Here is a 13,917-nt window from a genome sequence, read left to right on the forward strand (position 1 = left end):
CCATTGAAGAAAACAGTGGTGGATTATTGCAAAATCCTTGATGAAGAAATGCCACTTCACAAAATCAACCTAAGTGAAGAACGTTCTTTAAGAAGTAGATATTTCATTGTGTATGTCCATCATAAAAGAGAAAACTTCATGAGAGCAAAAACAGAGGGTTCACCACAAGGTGGAAACCATTAATCAGACTTAAAAATAGAAAGGCCAGATTAGACTTTGCCAAAAAAAAAACATCTAAAGAAGCCAGTCCAGTTCTGGAAAAGCATTCTTTGGACAGATGAATCGAAGATTAACCTGCACCAAAATAATGGGAATAAGAAAGAATGGAGAAGGCTTGGAACAGGTCATGATCCAAAGCCCATCCATCCTCTGTAACACATGAAGGAGGAGGTGTGATGGCGCGGGCATGCATGGCTTCCAATGGGGCTGGGTGACTAGTATTTATTGATAATGTGACTGAAGACCAAAGCAGTCGGATGAATTCTGAAGTGTACAGGTCAATATTTGCTGCTCAGATTCAACCAAATGCAGTAAGGTTGATTGGACGGTGCTTCACAGTACAGAGAGACAATGACCCAAAATATAGGGCGAAAGCAATCCATTAAGTTTTTAGGGCAAAGAAGTGGAATATTCTGCAATGGCCGAGTCAATCACCAGATATCAACCCCATCGAGCTACATTTCAAAGGCTAAAAGGGGTATTCCCATCTCCAAGATTCCAATATGTAGTAGATGTAACAATAATAATATTAGCAAATTTCTCCACTTAGAAATGTTGTATCGTTTTTCTGATTTGCTTTGTCTCTTTCCTCATGTGCAGGCATTGTAGGACCTTAGGTATCCATGGTTACGACCACTAGCAACTAGCTAACTAACTGTCACTATATCAGTAGTCGTAACCATGGATACCTAAGGTCCTGCAATACCTGCACATGAGGAAAGAGACATAGTGAATGAGAAACTATACTACATTTGTAATTGGAGGTATTTCTTAAGATTATTATTCTTACACCTACTACATATTGGGATAGGATCTTGGAGATTGCTAATTCTCCTTTAAGACAAACCATAAGGCAGAAAGACCCACAAACAAGCATAAACTGAAGTCACTGCAGTAAAGGCCTGGATAAGCCTCACAAAGGAGGAGACCTAGCGTTTGGTGACGTCCATGGCTTCCAGACTTCAGGCCGACATTGCTGCAAAGGATTCTCTACAAAGTATTAAACATGAACATTTTATTTATTGTAAAGTTAATTATTACTTTAAAGCCCCTGAAATGAGGAGGCTTTGTAGAGAAATGGTTGTAATTCCTAAACAATTCACAGGATATTTTTGTTCAACCCCTTTAATTAAACCTTAAAGTCTCCACTTCAATTGTATCTCAGTTGTTTTAAATCCAAAATTCAGCAAGGTAGAATGTACACTGCTCAAAAAAATAAAGGGAACACTCAAATAACACATCCTAGATCTGAATGAATGAAATATTCTCATTGAATACTTTGTTCTGTACAAAGTTGAATGTGCTGACAACAAAATCACACAAATATCATCAATGGAAATCAAATTTATTAACCAATGGAGGCCTGAATTTGGAGTCACCCCCAAAATTAAAGTGGAAAAACACACTACAGGCTGATCCAACTTTGATGTAATGTCAAGTCAAGTAACAAGTCAAAATGAGGCTCAGTATTATGTGTGGCCTCCACATGCCTGTATGACCTCCCTACCATGCCTGGGCATGCTCCTGATGAGGTTGCGGATGGTCTCCTGTGGGATCTCCTCCCAGACCTGGACTAAAGCATCCGCCAACTCCTGGACAGTCTGTGGTGCAACGTGACGTTGGTGGATGGAGCGAGACATGATGTCCCAGATGTGCTCAATTGGATTAAGGTCTGGGGAACGGGTGGGCCTGTCCATAGCTTCAATGCCTTTATCTTGCAGGAACTGCTGACACACTCCAGCCACATGAGGTCTGGCATTGTCCTGCATTAGGAGGAACCGAGGGCCAACCGCACCAGCATATGGTCTCACAAGGGGTCTGAGGATCTCACCTCGGTACCTAATGGCAGTCAGCCTACCTCTGGCGAGCACATGGAGGGCTGTGCGGCCCTCCAAAGAAATGCCACCCCACACCATTACTGACCCACTGCCAAGCTGGTCATGCTGAAGGATGTTGCAGGCAGCAGATCGCTCTCCATGGCATCTCCAATCCTGGTGTTCTGTGGCAAATGGCAAGCGTCCTGCACGGTGTTGGGCTGTGAGCACAACCCCCATTTGTGGACGTCAGGCCCTCATACCACCCTCATGGAGTCGGTTTCTAACCGTTCGTGCAGACACATGCACATTTGTGGCCTGCTGGAGGTCATTTTGCAGGGCTCTAGCAGTGCTCCTCCTTGCACAAAGGCAGATGTAGCGGTCCTGCTGCTGGGTTGTTGCCCTCCTACGGCCCCCTCCACGTCTCCTGGTGTACTGGCCTGTCTCCTGGTAGTGCCTCCAGCCTCTGGACACTACACTGACAGACACAGCAAACCTTCTTGCCACAGCTCGCATTGATGTCCCTTCCTGTATGAGCTACACTACCTGAGCAACTTCTGTGAGTTGTAGAGTTCGTCTCATGCTATCAAAAGTGTGAAAGCACAACCAACATTCTAAAGTGGCCAAAATATCAGCCAGAAAGCATTGGTACTGAGATGTGGTGTGTGGTCCCCACCTGCAGAACCACTCCTTTATTGAGGGTGTCTTGATAATTGCCAATAATTTCCATCTATTGTCTATTCCATTTGCACAACAGCATGTGAAATTGGTTGTCAATCAGTGTTGCTTCCTAAGTGGACAGTTTGATTTCACAGAAGTTTGATTTACTTGGAGTTATATTCTGTTGTTTAAGTGTTCCCTTTATTTTTTGAGCAGTGTACTAAAATATAACTTATATAGGATAAAATAGCCACAGTCCTGTGAACATACGGTACATATAGACACACAAATAACCTCATGTATGACTAGAATAGGTGACGCCAATAAGTCCTCATGTGCAATGAGGCACCTATCAAGATGATGTATACAAAGCTGTATATAAATATATAGATAAGGAACGATCTCACCATGAGTTCAGGTGGTGTCCTAATAGATTGGTCCAGGTCAGATCCCTTTGTGCTGGATAGAAGTACGAGGTGAGGCCCTGACACAGGAAAGCCACACATTTCCCCACAATATTCTCCCAGGGATCAAATCCAAGAGTGCCTCCTGGTACTCATGACACGTTTCATCTGTGAATCTTCAGGGGAGACCAGGACCAGGATGGAGAATGAAGCATCAGCCGTGGTGGCTGAAAAATACAGTTCTCACACAAAGGTGTTTGGAAAAGTGCCTGGTTAAGAATATGGCGCCTGCGTCCATATAAATAGCATATCGGCCCATCACCTGTTGGAGCACATGGATGACCCACATGCATCATTTCCGGGGCGTTGCTTGCTGGAACGCACGTGTGAGATGAACACGTCATCAAAATGCACAGTGATGTAATAGACCATGTGTGAAGCGTACATATGAACCGCATATGTCAATCCCGGTGCCTGTGAAGAGGTACCGTATAATGATGATTGAGATGAAATGGGGTTTGGGAGTTTCCATATGTGCAGACGGGGTGAGTCTGCATAATGGGTCAAAGCACACAGAATTTCCCATGTAACTAGAAGAACAAACGGAGAGGAGACACAGAAGTTCATCCAGCCCTCCCAGAATGTTAGATATACTTATTCCAGCAGCCTTTACCCCATCGCGGGGGCAGAATAATAACAACTGTGGGATTAGAGGCTTAGAATACAAAGGGACGTGATGGATTCTAAGCAGTGGTGCACCACTAATGGCAGCAGGCCATGAGACTGCTATGGGGCCCGATGGGTGAGGGGCCTGGTGCGATCCCGCGGCTGTGTGGTGTGTGTGCCTTTAATTAAATGTCAGCGCCACCACCGTGTACCTCCTCGCTCCTCCTAGTCCTCATAACTCTTCCTGCTCTGCTGCTGGCTCAACTCCCTGGCTGGATTTGCATAAGCACGCCATGCCTCCTGGCTGATGTAGCTTTCCAGGCAGAGAGGGGCTGTATGCAGGGCCCGGAAGTCACATGCACGCGCAAGATGGTGAGCCGGGCCCGGAGGTGGTAATAGAATTAACTTGATTTTTTTTAATGTGTCCCCTTGCCACTTCTACTTTGTTTGTTGTCCAAAAAAGACGGATCCAGCCACTTGGGAGAGGCAGGTAAATATTATGGCTGCAGTTTCCACATTACAGGTGGGGAGAGGGGTAAATATTATTTCTGGCTGCAGTTTGCGCATTACAGGTGGGGGGGTACATATTATTTCTTGCTGCAGTTTGCACATTACAGGGGAGAGGGAGGTAAATATTATTTCTGGCTGCAGTTTGCACATTACAGAGGTGATGTGGGGGGGCCCCATTCAGACTTTTGCTATGGGGCCCCATGTTTTCTATGTATGCCCCTGATTCTAAATCTATGTATGAAATAGAATAAAAATGATAATGAAGATGGACGGGCACAGTGGGAGACTATTACTATTACACCCTTATTACTACTAACACTGAATGCCTGCCTAACCGCGGAGAATTCACCACGCCCCTTTGTATTCTAAGCCTCTAATACCAGATTGGAGATTATTCCGCCCCCCCAATTTCCTGAGGAATGTCGATTTGAAGTGGGGTCACTTTGTTGGGTTCTGCTGTACTGACAGCTGTACATTATTCCAGACAAATCAGCAATCCAGAAACCAGATTTTTCCGTTTCGAACCGTGGAAGCGAGATCTTCTGTCACATTCTTGTGTCACCTCATTATCGAGAAATTGCTTAAAAAATTGTATAGCACCCTATAAAATATTCCTGCCCACAGTGCCCCCATGAAGCTGTTTACTGCATCAATGGAGGGAGCAGCGTAGAGTCTGTTACTGGGATCCCACTCCACTCGCTCCTCACACTCAGCAAGTGTCTGCACTCCAGACTATGTACCCGAAACATCGTACACACACCGCTCCACTCTGTGCGCAGCATACACTCACTACTTCTGTTCTAGACACTCTTCTCCGTACAAATCGTACACACACGGCTCCACTCTGTACACCTCATACACGCACAGCTCCACTCCGTACACCTCGTGCAGGCACGCCTCCACTCTGTGAACCTTGTACATGCGCTTCTCTGCTCCGTGCACCTCGTACACACGCGCCTATGCTTAATGCATCTCGTACACGCGTGGCTCGGCTCTGTGCACCTCGTACACGTGCTGCTCGGCTCCGTGCGCCTCGTACACGCTCAGCTCCGTACACCTCGTACACACACTGCTCTGCTACATCCACACTGTAAACCCCTCCTGACCCCTCACACAAACTTAACAGGGTTAAAATTCAGGTGCTTCTTAATTAGTTTACCCGGGTTGCTGTTTTTTTGATTCGATGTCTTTATATGTCTCGTTACATCTGTCGTTATACCATGATTAAGGCGCTAAGCTGAAACGCGTTGGTCTTCACTTACCTTCTCTTTGATTTCTCATGGTCACCGGCTATTACATGTTTTAACAAGTCTCAAAAAATTTCTACTTTTATGCAACTTTATGCCTATCGCTGGAGGATTTGCTGCTTTTTCTTGTGTTGATTCTTCACGTCCAAGACTAGGACGGCTTTGTGCGTGGTGATCTATGAACGGTGAGATGACTATTCCCTTCCCTACTTTCCCTGGTTTTACATTGGTTCTCAGTCAAAGTCTTGCTCCCAATTGAGTATTATTACTGATATATATTGATCCATGGATCTGCCACCAGACACCAACTTCACAGACATGAATAGCGATATTCATCTCCTGGATAAATTTGCTTCCACTTTTAATAAATCATATGCCCCTACTACTGGCACCTTAGAGATTCTAAGAGTCAGCAATGTTGCTAATTTAATGAAACAGCTGCAAATCAAGAAAAGTAAAGAAATTAAATTATGGTGGGAGTCTACCTCTCTTAAATTGTATATTTCCAGAAATACGAATCACCGTGGTTTGCGCATTATGAAAAACGCCACTTTTTGGTATACGGATACTTTTCTTAATGATTGGAATACCATTTTGTCTTCCATTACATTAATGGAATTAATTGTTAAATAAGAGGAGCAACAAATGAGTACTATCAAGGAAGACATTTCAAAGATTCAAGCTTCTTTGAAGCCGTTTTCTAATACGGATGAATTTAATAATAAAAATCTGTGACTTGGAAAACGCAATTTCCAATATACAAAGAACTAAATTTGAAAGAGACATTAAAGACTATGAGACCAATGAAGTATTCACTTGGAGAACTAACAAACCGTGTCCTTCCATACTGAAAAACACAAAACAGGATGGTTACTATAAAAACGGGGAGGGACGAAAAGTCAGTTTCGCTAATCTCAATTTGTCGGCTACGTCTTCAAATTCATATTTCAATTCCTCAGAAGACTTGACAGACGATTCTGCCCCTTCCATCAGAGGGCAGTTCAATAAACGGAAGCCGTCTTTTAATGGACATAATATTCCAAAAAACGTCATAGACATGCGGGGAGAAAGCATAGGAGAGCGAAGGAATCCACAGCGTACCAGGATCCGCTACTAACATGTCAGGTTTGGAACCTGTCGAGTTACATCATCTCTTCTACTCAAATTTCTCTTTTGTCTAAAGGACTTGTTTTTTCGTGCACTAAGAAGTTGATCTATTTAAGACAATATTGGATGTCAATAAATTTTCAAGAAACTTAACTTTAAAATGTCACTTTTTTTCTTGATTCTGCCAGCAGTTTGACTACATTGCCTTATGTGGATCATTCTTCCTCTCAATGGAATAGAACGTTTTCCTTTAGTGAATTGTTAAGTCTCACTACTCTGAGAGATTTAGAATCGGATTCACATGAGATGCAGGATTCTCTAAATGACCTATTTGTCACTCAGAACCATTCTTTCTATGCGGTCCAATCTAGACTGCGTGCCCTGGACGTATTTCAAGAACTGGTGGAAAAAGAACATCATCTGTTGGACTGTAATAGTACTTATATTAAGAACAATTTATCTGTTCATGAACGAATTGCATTAACAGAACTAACAATAAACATAACAATAAAGATCTATTAATTAGACCAGCAGACAAAGGAGGGTGTATAGACCTGTTGACTGCTGTGAACAATGTGGTCACAGTATTACACCACTTTTACGGGCTCACAATAAAACATACAAAAACGAAACCAAAATGGATTTTCCTGGGAAAAAATGTTAAGAAACATCCTTTCCAGTGTAATGACTTGTATATAAGGCAAAATAAATAACCAAAACACAAAAATGATCCTCCACACCTTGGGCTATGTTCACATGTAGCGTTTTTGATGCGTTTTTGCACTTTTGCATTGATTTCAACGATGAAAAATGCATTCAACGATAAATGTCATTTTAACATTTTACTACGCTATCTGGCCATGTGGTGTGTGAGACATGATCAGACACATGCATACAGTGCTGAAAAGACATGGGTACAGCATGGGGAAGACCCCTGGAAGCATCTCTGACTCCCAGGTCACTGCCTAAAACTGTGGTCATCAGACATGATCCTATATTACTGCGGTAATAATACAGGCATTTTGGGCAATGTGACAAATATTAAACTCCATTTAAAATGGTCAAGGCTGGTGGCAAGGGATGGGTAACTGGACGTAATGTTGATGGTGCATGCAGAGGCTGAGGCTGTGGGGAAGATGAAACTGTGCCTGCTGAAGGAGCACAACAAACACCCACATCATGTCAAACTACCTTCCAGTCCCAATTTCTAGGGGGCCGCGGAACACCACTATTGAAGCCAGAGCAGTGTAAAAAGGTTGCTGGTTGGATGGCAGATAATGCTTCCAGTCAGTTTGCCACCACCACCACCCTGTCTTCCACATAGTCCAGTCTCAGTAGCTGTGAGTCTGGACCACATTATTATTATTACTTTAGCGCCATTTATTCTATGGCGCTTTACATGTGAAGAGGGGTATACATCGCAAAAACAATTACAATAATCTTGAACAAAAATGTGACAGCGACTGGTACAGGAAAGGAGAGGACCCTGCCCGTGAGGGCTCACAGTCTTCAAAGGATGGGTACGAATACAGTAGGTGAGGGTAGAGCTGGTCCTGCAGCAAGGGTTACTGCAGGTTGTACGCTTGTCGGAAGAGGTGATCTTCAGGTGCCTTTTGAAGGTTTCAACACTAGGCGAGAGTTCCAGAGTAATGGGGAGGCATGGGAGAAATCTTGTATGCGATTGTGGGAAGAGGAGATAAGAGGGGAGTAGAGAAGGAGATCTTGTGAGGATCGGAGGTTGCGTGCAGGTTAGTACCGGGAGACTAGGTCACAGATATATGGAGGAGACAGGTTGTGAATGGCTTTGCATGCTAAGGTTAGGGTTTTGAACTGGAGTCTCTGGGCAATGGGGAGCCAGTGAAGGGAGAGAAGAGGCCAGGGAATAGCGGGGGGACAGGTGGATTAGTCGGGCAAAAGAGTTTAGGATAGATTGGGGGGTAAAAGATTGGAGGCCACAGAGCAGGAGGTTGCAGTAGTCAAGGTGGGAGATGATAAGGGCGTGCACTAGTGTTTTTGCAGATTCTTGTTTGAGGAATGTGCAGATCTAGGAGATTTTTTTTACTTGGAGTCTGCATATTCCTCACCCTGATTCTCCTTTCTCCCTCCATGCCTAGTACCCTGAGACAACTGATCCCATACTTAGACTCTCTGAGGAGCTGTTTTGTTCATCTTTCCATTTATAGATTCTGGTCTCTCGTTCAGTCGGCTCAGAAGTGGAAAGAGCTTGGATATGCGGTTTGAAGGAGAGATTAGAGTCCAGGGTTACCCCAAGAGCTGTTCACTTTTCCATTTATAGATTTGGGCCTCTCGCCCGGCCCGCTTTAAGCAGGGCAAAAGAAGATCGCATGTAGCGATGCCCAAATATTTGAGCAGCCATGGGCACCCGAAGGTGATGGTGGGAAAGTGCAATTACTGTCGCAAGAGGTGGATGATGATGAGACACAATGGACAGAAAGTCAGGAGGAGGACCAGGGTGCGGAAGTGGAAGACGAGGTGGTGGACGATGAAGTCGATGGGCCAAAGGCCAGGGTCCAGAAACAGTGTCTGCGGGTGACACCACTGCCTCTTCCCCTGTTGTACATGTATGCCAAGCCTCCATTCATGATGCAGGCAAAAATGCCTCCCACTCTGCACCTGTCGTTGCACACTTGCAACCATCACCATCTGCAATCACGTACACGTCCTTGTCCCAGTGCAGCATTTAGTTGTCCCTACCCCAGTCCTTTGAACACAAGTGAAAATACGCAGCCAACCCCCACAGGCCACAATACTAAACTGCCACATATCTCGACTGCTTGCACTAGAAATTTTGCCTTTTAGGCTCGTGGAGGCGGAACCTCATGGCGGTGGTTACGCTCACACCCAGACTGTTTGGCGTGAGCGTGGTTAGTGGTCCCACTGGGCCACGAACCGAGGAGTGCCTGAAGGGGCTTGACTAGGGGCCTCGCCAGATCCGACAATGGACGCACGGCGGCTTAATCGACTCTGTGGTCCGAAGAGGGACGTTGGAGGTGGCCCAGGTGCTAATCCAGGTCAGACCCCAGTCACAGATGTTGACCCACACCAGGGAATACAGGAATGGGCGGTGCTATGCAGACAGGCAAGTGCTGGCAGGTAGGTAAACAGGCTAGATAGGGACCAGTACAGACTGGGATACAGGAACAGAGCCGCAGGTGCGGAGGGCAAGGGGAGCAGGGCAGAGCAGAGCCGCAGGTGCGGAGGGCTAGCAGAGCAGAGCCGCAGGTGCGGAGGGCTAGCAGAGCAGAGCCGCAGGTGCGGAGGGCTAGCAGAGCAGAGCCGCAGGTGCGGAGGGCAAGCAGAGCAGAGCCGCAGGTGCGGAGGGCAAGCAGAGCAGAGCCGCAGGTGCGGAGGGCAAGCAGAGCAGAGCCGCAGGTGCGGAGGGCAAGCAGAGCAGAGCCGCAGGTGCGGAGGGCAAGCAGAGCAGAGCCGCAGGTGCGGAGGGCAAGCAGAGCAGAGCAGAGCCGCAGGTGCGGAGGGCAAGCAGAGCAGAGCCGCAGGTGCGGAGGGCAAGCAGAGCAGAGCAGAGCCGCAGGTGCGGAGGGCAAGCAGAGCAGAGCAGAGCCGCAGGTGCGGAGGGCAAGCAGAGCAGAGCAGAGCCACAGGTGCGGAGGGCAAGCGGAGCAGAGCAGAGCAGAGCCACAGGTGCGGAGGGCAAGCGGAGCAGGACAGAGCAGAGCCACAGGTGCAGACAGACAGGACAGGGCTCTGTTCACATGGAACAGACAGGAACAGGGAAACACAAGAAGATAGCCAGAACACAGGAGGCAGTGAAACGGGACAAGCAGAACCAGATACACACAAGGTACTTGCTATGAAGTAGAGAGTGTACACAAAACTTCACAAACAGAAATACAGAGAGTAGGAGTTAGGTACTGGTTCAGACACTGCAGGAAAGGGAAGGATCGGACATAGAGACAAACAGGTAACGGGCTAGGACACAGTTCAGACAGGAACTGACACAGGAACGAGCCTGGGCATTCAGCCACCAGGGTAGCGGAAATAGACTAGAAGTTACAGATACAGGTAACGGGCCTGGGTACTCGACCCCCAGGGTGACGGAAACAGACAAGATTCAGGACAGGACTTGGAAACTCACAGTTGCACAGAACATACTGAAAGAAAGTGTTGCACAGGCACCTCCCACTGGGTGGAGGAGGTTTAAGTATCCAGTGACTCACAGCAATAGGCTGGGGATGCATTAGGACTGCGCACACTGTAACTTTAAGAATCAGGAAGTACCAGCGCCACCGCCCTAAGCCAGCAGACAAGAGACATGCACACAGCAAGTAGAGAAGTATAGTGCACAGCCTGGACTGGTAGGTAAGTTGGCGGTCTTTTATAGTGGGAGATGGTAAGCCATGCCAGCACGCCGCCAGGGATGTTACAGCGGCGGCTGGCCCTTGGTACTCTGTCCCCAGCCGCCACTATTTCTCCTAGTGTCGTCCCCGCCTTATACAAGCACGAGTCCCAGAACATTACCTGTACCCTTACCAGCACAGTTAATGGGAAAGACCGCCTAACCACAGACAAGTGGACAAGTGAATGTGGCCAGGGACGGTGCATCTCACTGACGCATCATTGGATTAATATTGTGGAAGCTGGGACCCAGTCGGACCCTGGGATGGAATACATCTTCCCGACGCATAGGATTGCAGGCCCTGGGTCAATCAAGCTTAAACACAATGTTCACAAGGTATACAGCAGCAGAAGTCGGTCTTCTAGTCAATGAGCCAATTATTCATGATGATAGAGGCCACTATCTTCTTAGCTTTCTGATACTTTTTTGTGGGAATGAGCTGGCTCCAGCCAGCCTGGAATATTTCCAGTGAATTATGGCACGACACCATGGTATTAGCAGTGCCCCCAGTAGCAGAAGTGAAGCCATCCACACTTTCCTTCTCAGGAATTTGATTTAGTATACTGAGTGGCTGGCCAAATACATTAGTTTCTCACAAAGGAGCTGTAGATACTGAGTGGCGGCAGTAGATGCATATTTCTCCAGCATGTTAGATATCAGAGGGAGAATTGAGAGGGCAGCACAGTAGCTCAGTGGTTAGCACTGCAGCCTTACAGCACCAGAGTCCCAGGTTCAAATCCCACCAAGACAACATCTACAAGGATTTTGTATGTTCTCCCTGTGTTTGTGTGGGTTTCCCCCTCAGTAACAAAGCAGCCATAGAGTGTCTGAGAACCGTCCCACAGACTTTTCTTCAGGACCTCATCAGGAGCATGCCCAGGTGTTGTAGGGAGGTCATACAGGCACGTGGAGGCCACACACAATACTCAACCTCATCAGGAGCATGCCCAGGCGTTGTAGGGAGGTCATACAGGCACGTGGAGGCCACACACAATACTGAGCCTCATCAGGAGCATGCCCAGGCGTTGTAGGTAGGTCATACAGGCACGTGGAGACCACACACAATACTGAACCTCATTTTGACTTGTTTTAAGGACATTACATCAAAGTTGGATCAGCCTGTAGTGTGTTTTTCCACTTTAATTTTGGGGGTGACTCCAAATCCAGGCCTCCATTGGTTAATAAATTTGATTTCCATTGATGATTTTTGTGTGATTTTGTTGTCAGCACATTCAGCTTTGTACAGAACAAAGTATTCAATGAGAATATTTCATTCATTCAGATCTAGGATGTGTTATTTGAGTATTCCCTTTATTTTTTGAGCAGTGTGTGTGTGTGTATATATATATATATATATATATATATATATATATACAGTACAGACCAAAAGTTTGGACACACCTTCTCTTTTAAAGATTTTTCTGTATTTTCATGACTATGAACATTGTACATTCACACTGAAGGCATCAAAACTATGAATTAACACATGTGGAATTATATACTTTTCAATGCAAATTGCCTCTTCAGAGAAAAAGAGGACTTGTACTCCATAGCACCACCTATTGGAAGCAGCAATCCTACAAGTCACAATCAACTCTTTAACAAGTCGTGCAATCTGACTTAGAATAAAAGCCAAATCATAAACTCAATTTGGCCCTCATCAGTGCAAAGTATGAGTACTGATTTGGCTAGGTGAGAGGCTCTGGACTGAGGTCTAAGGGGTAGCGTTTCTCCTTATGGAGAGTGACACACCAGCTCTGGCACGTCAAGGTAAGGAGACTTATTCGCAATGCAATGCTCCTCTGGGAAATTTAATATGCAAATTGCCTCTTCAAAGAAAAAGTCAAATCAGTACTCATACTTTGCACTGACGAGGGCCAACAGCCCGAAACACCGTGTCTGCAAATTGAGTTTCTGATTTGGCTTTTATTCTAAGTCATATTGCACGACTTGTTAAAGGGTTGATTGTGATTTGTAGGATTGCTACTTCCAATAGGTGGCGCTATAGAGTACAAGTCCTCTTTTTCTTTGAAGAGGCAATTTGCATATTAAATTTCCCAGAGGAGCATTGCATTGCGAATAAGCCTCCTTACCTTGACGTGCCAGAGCTGGTGTGTCACTCTCCATAAGGAGAAATGCTACCCCTTATACTTTACAAAAAAGTGTGAAGCAACTGAAAATATGTCTTATATTCTAGGTTCTTCAAAGTAGCCACCTTTTGCTTTGATGACTGCTTTGTACACTCTTGGCATTCTCTTGATGAGCTTCAAGAGGTAGTCACCGGAAATGGTCTTCCAACAATCTTGAAGGAGTTCCCAGAGATGCTTAGCACTTGTTAACCCTTTTGCCTTCATTCTGCGGTCCAGCTCACCCCAAACCATCTCGATTGGGTTCAGGTCTGGTGACTGTGGAGGCCAGGTCATCTGGCGTAGCACCCCATCACTCTCCTTCTTGGTCAAATAGCCCTTACACAGCCTGGAGGGGTGTTTGAGGTCATTGTCCTGTTGAAAAATAAATGATGGTCCAACTAAACGCAAACCGGATGGAATAGCATGCCGCTGCAAGATGCTGTGGTAGCCATGCTGGTTCAGTATGCCTTCAATTTTGAATAAATCCCCAACAGTGTCATAAGCAAAGCACCCCCACACCATCACACCTCCTCCTCCATGCTTCCCGTTGTTACCCAGGCATGTAGAGTCCATCCGTTCACCTTTTCTGCGTCGCACAAAGACACGGTGGTTGGACCAAAGATCTCAAATTTGGACTCATCAGACCAAAGCACAGATTTCCACTGGTCTAATGTCCATTCCTTGTGTTCTTTAGCCCAAACACGTCTCTTCTGCTTGTTGCCTGTCCTTAGCAGTGGTTTCCTAGCAGCTATTTTACCATGAAGGCCTGCTGCACAAAGTCTC

This window comes from Phyllobates terribilis, unplaced genomic scaffold (genome assembly GCF_046119375.1).
Source record: "Phyllobates terribilis strain yellow unplaced genomic scaffold, ASM4611937v1 Scaffold_35__1_contigs__length_13245226, whole genome shotgun sequence".
Classification (NCBI taxonomy): domain Eukaryota; kingdom Metazoa; phylum Chordata; class Amphibia; order Anura; family Dendrobatidae; genus Phyllobates; species Phyllobates terribilis.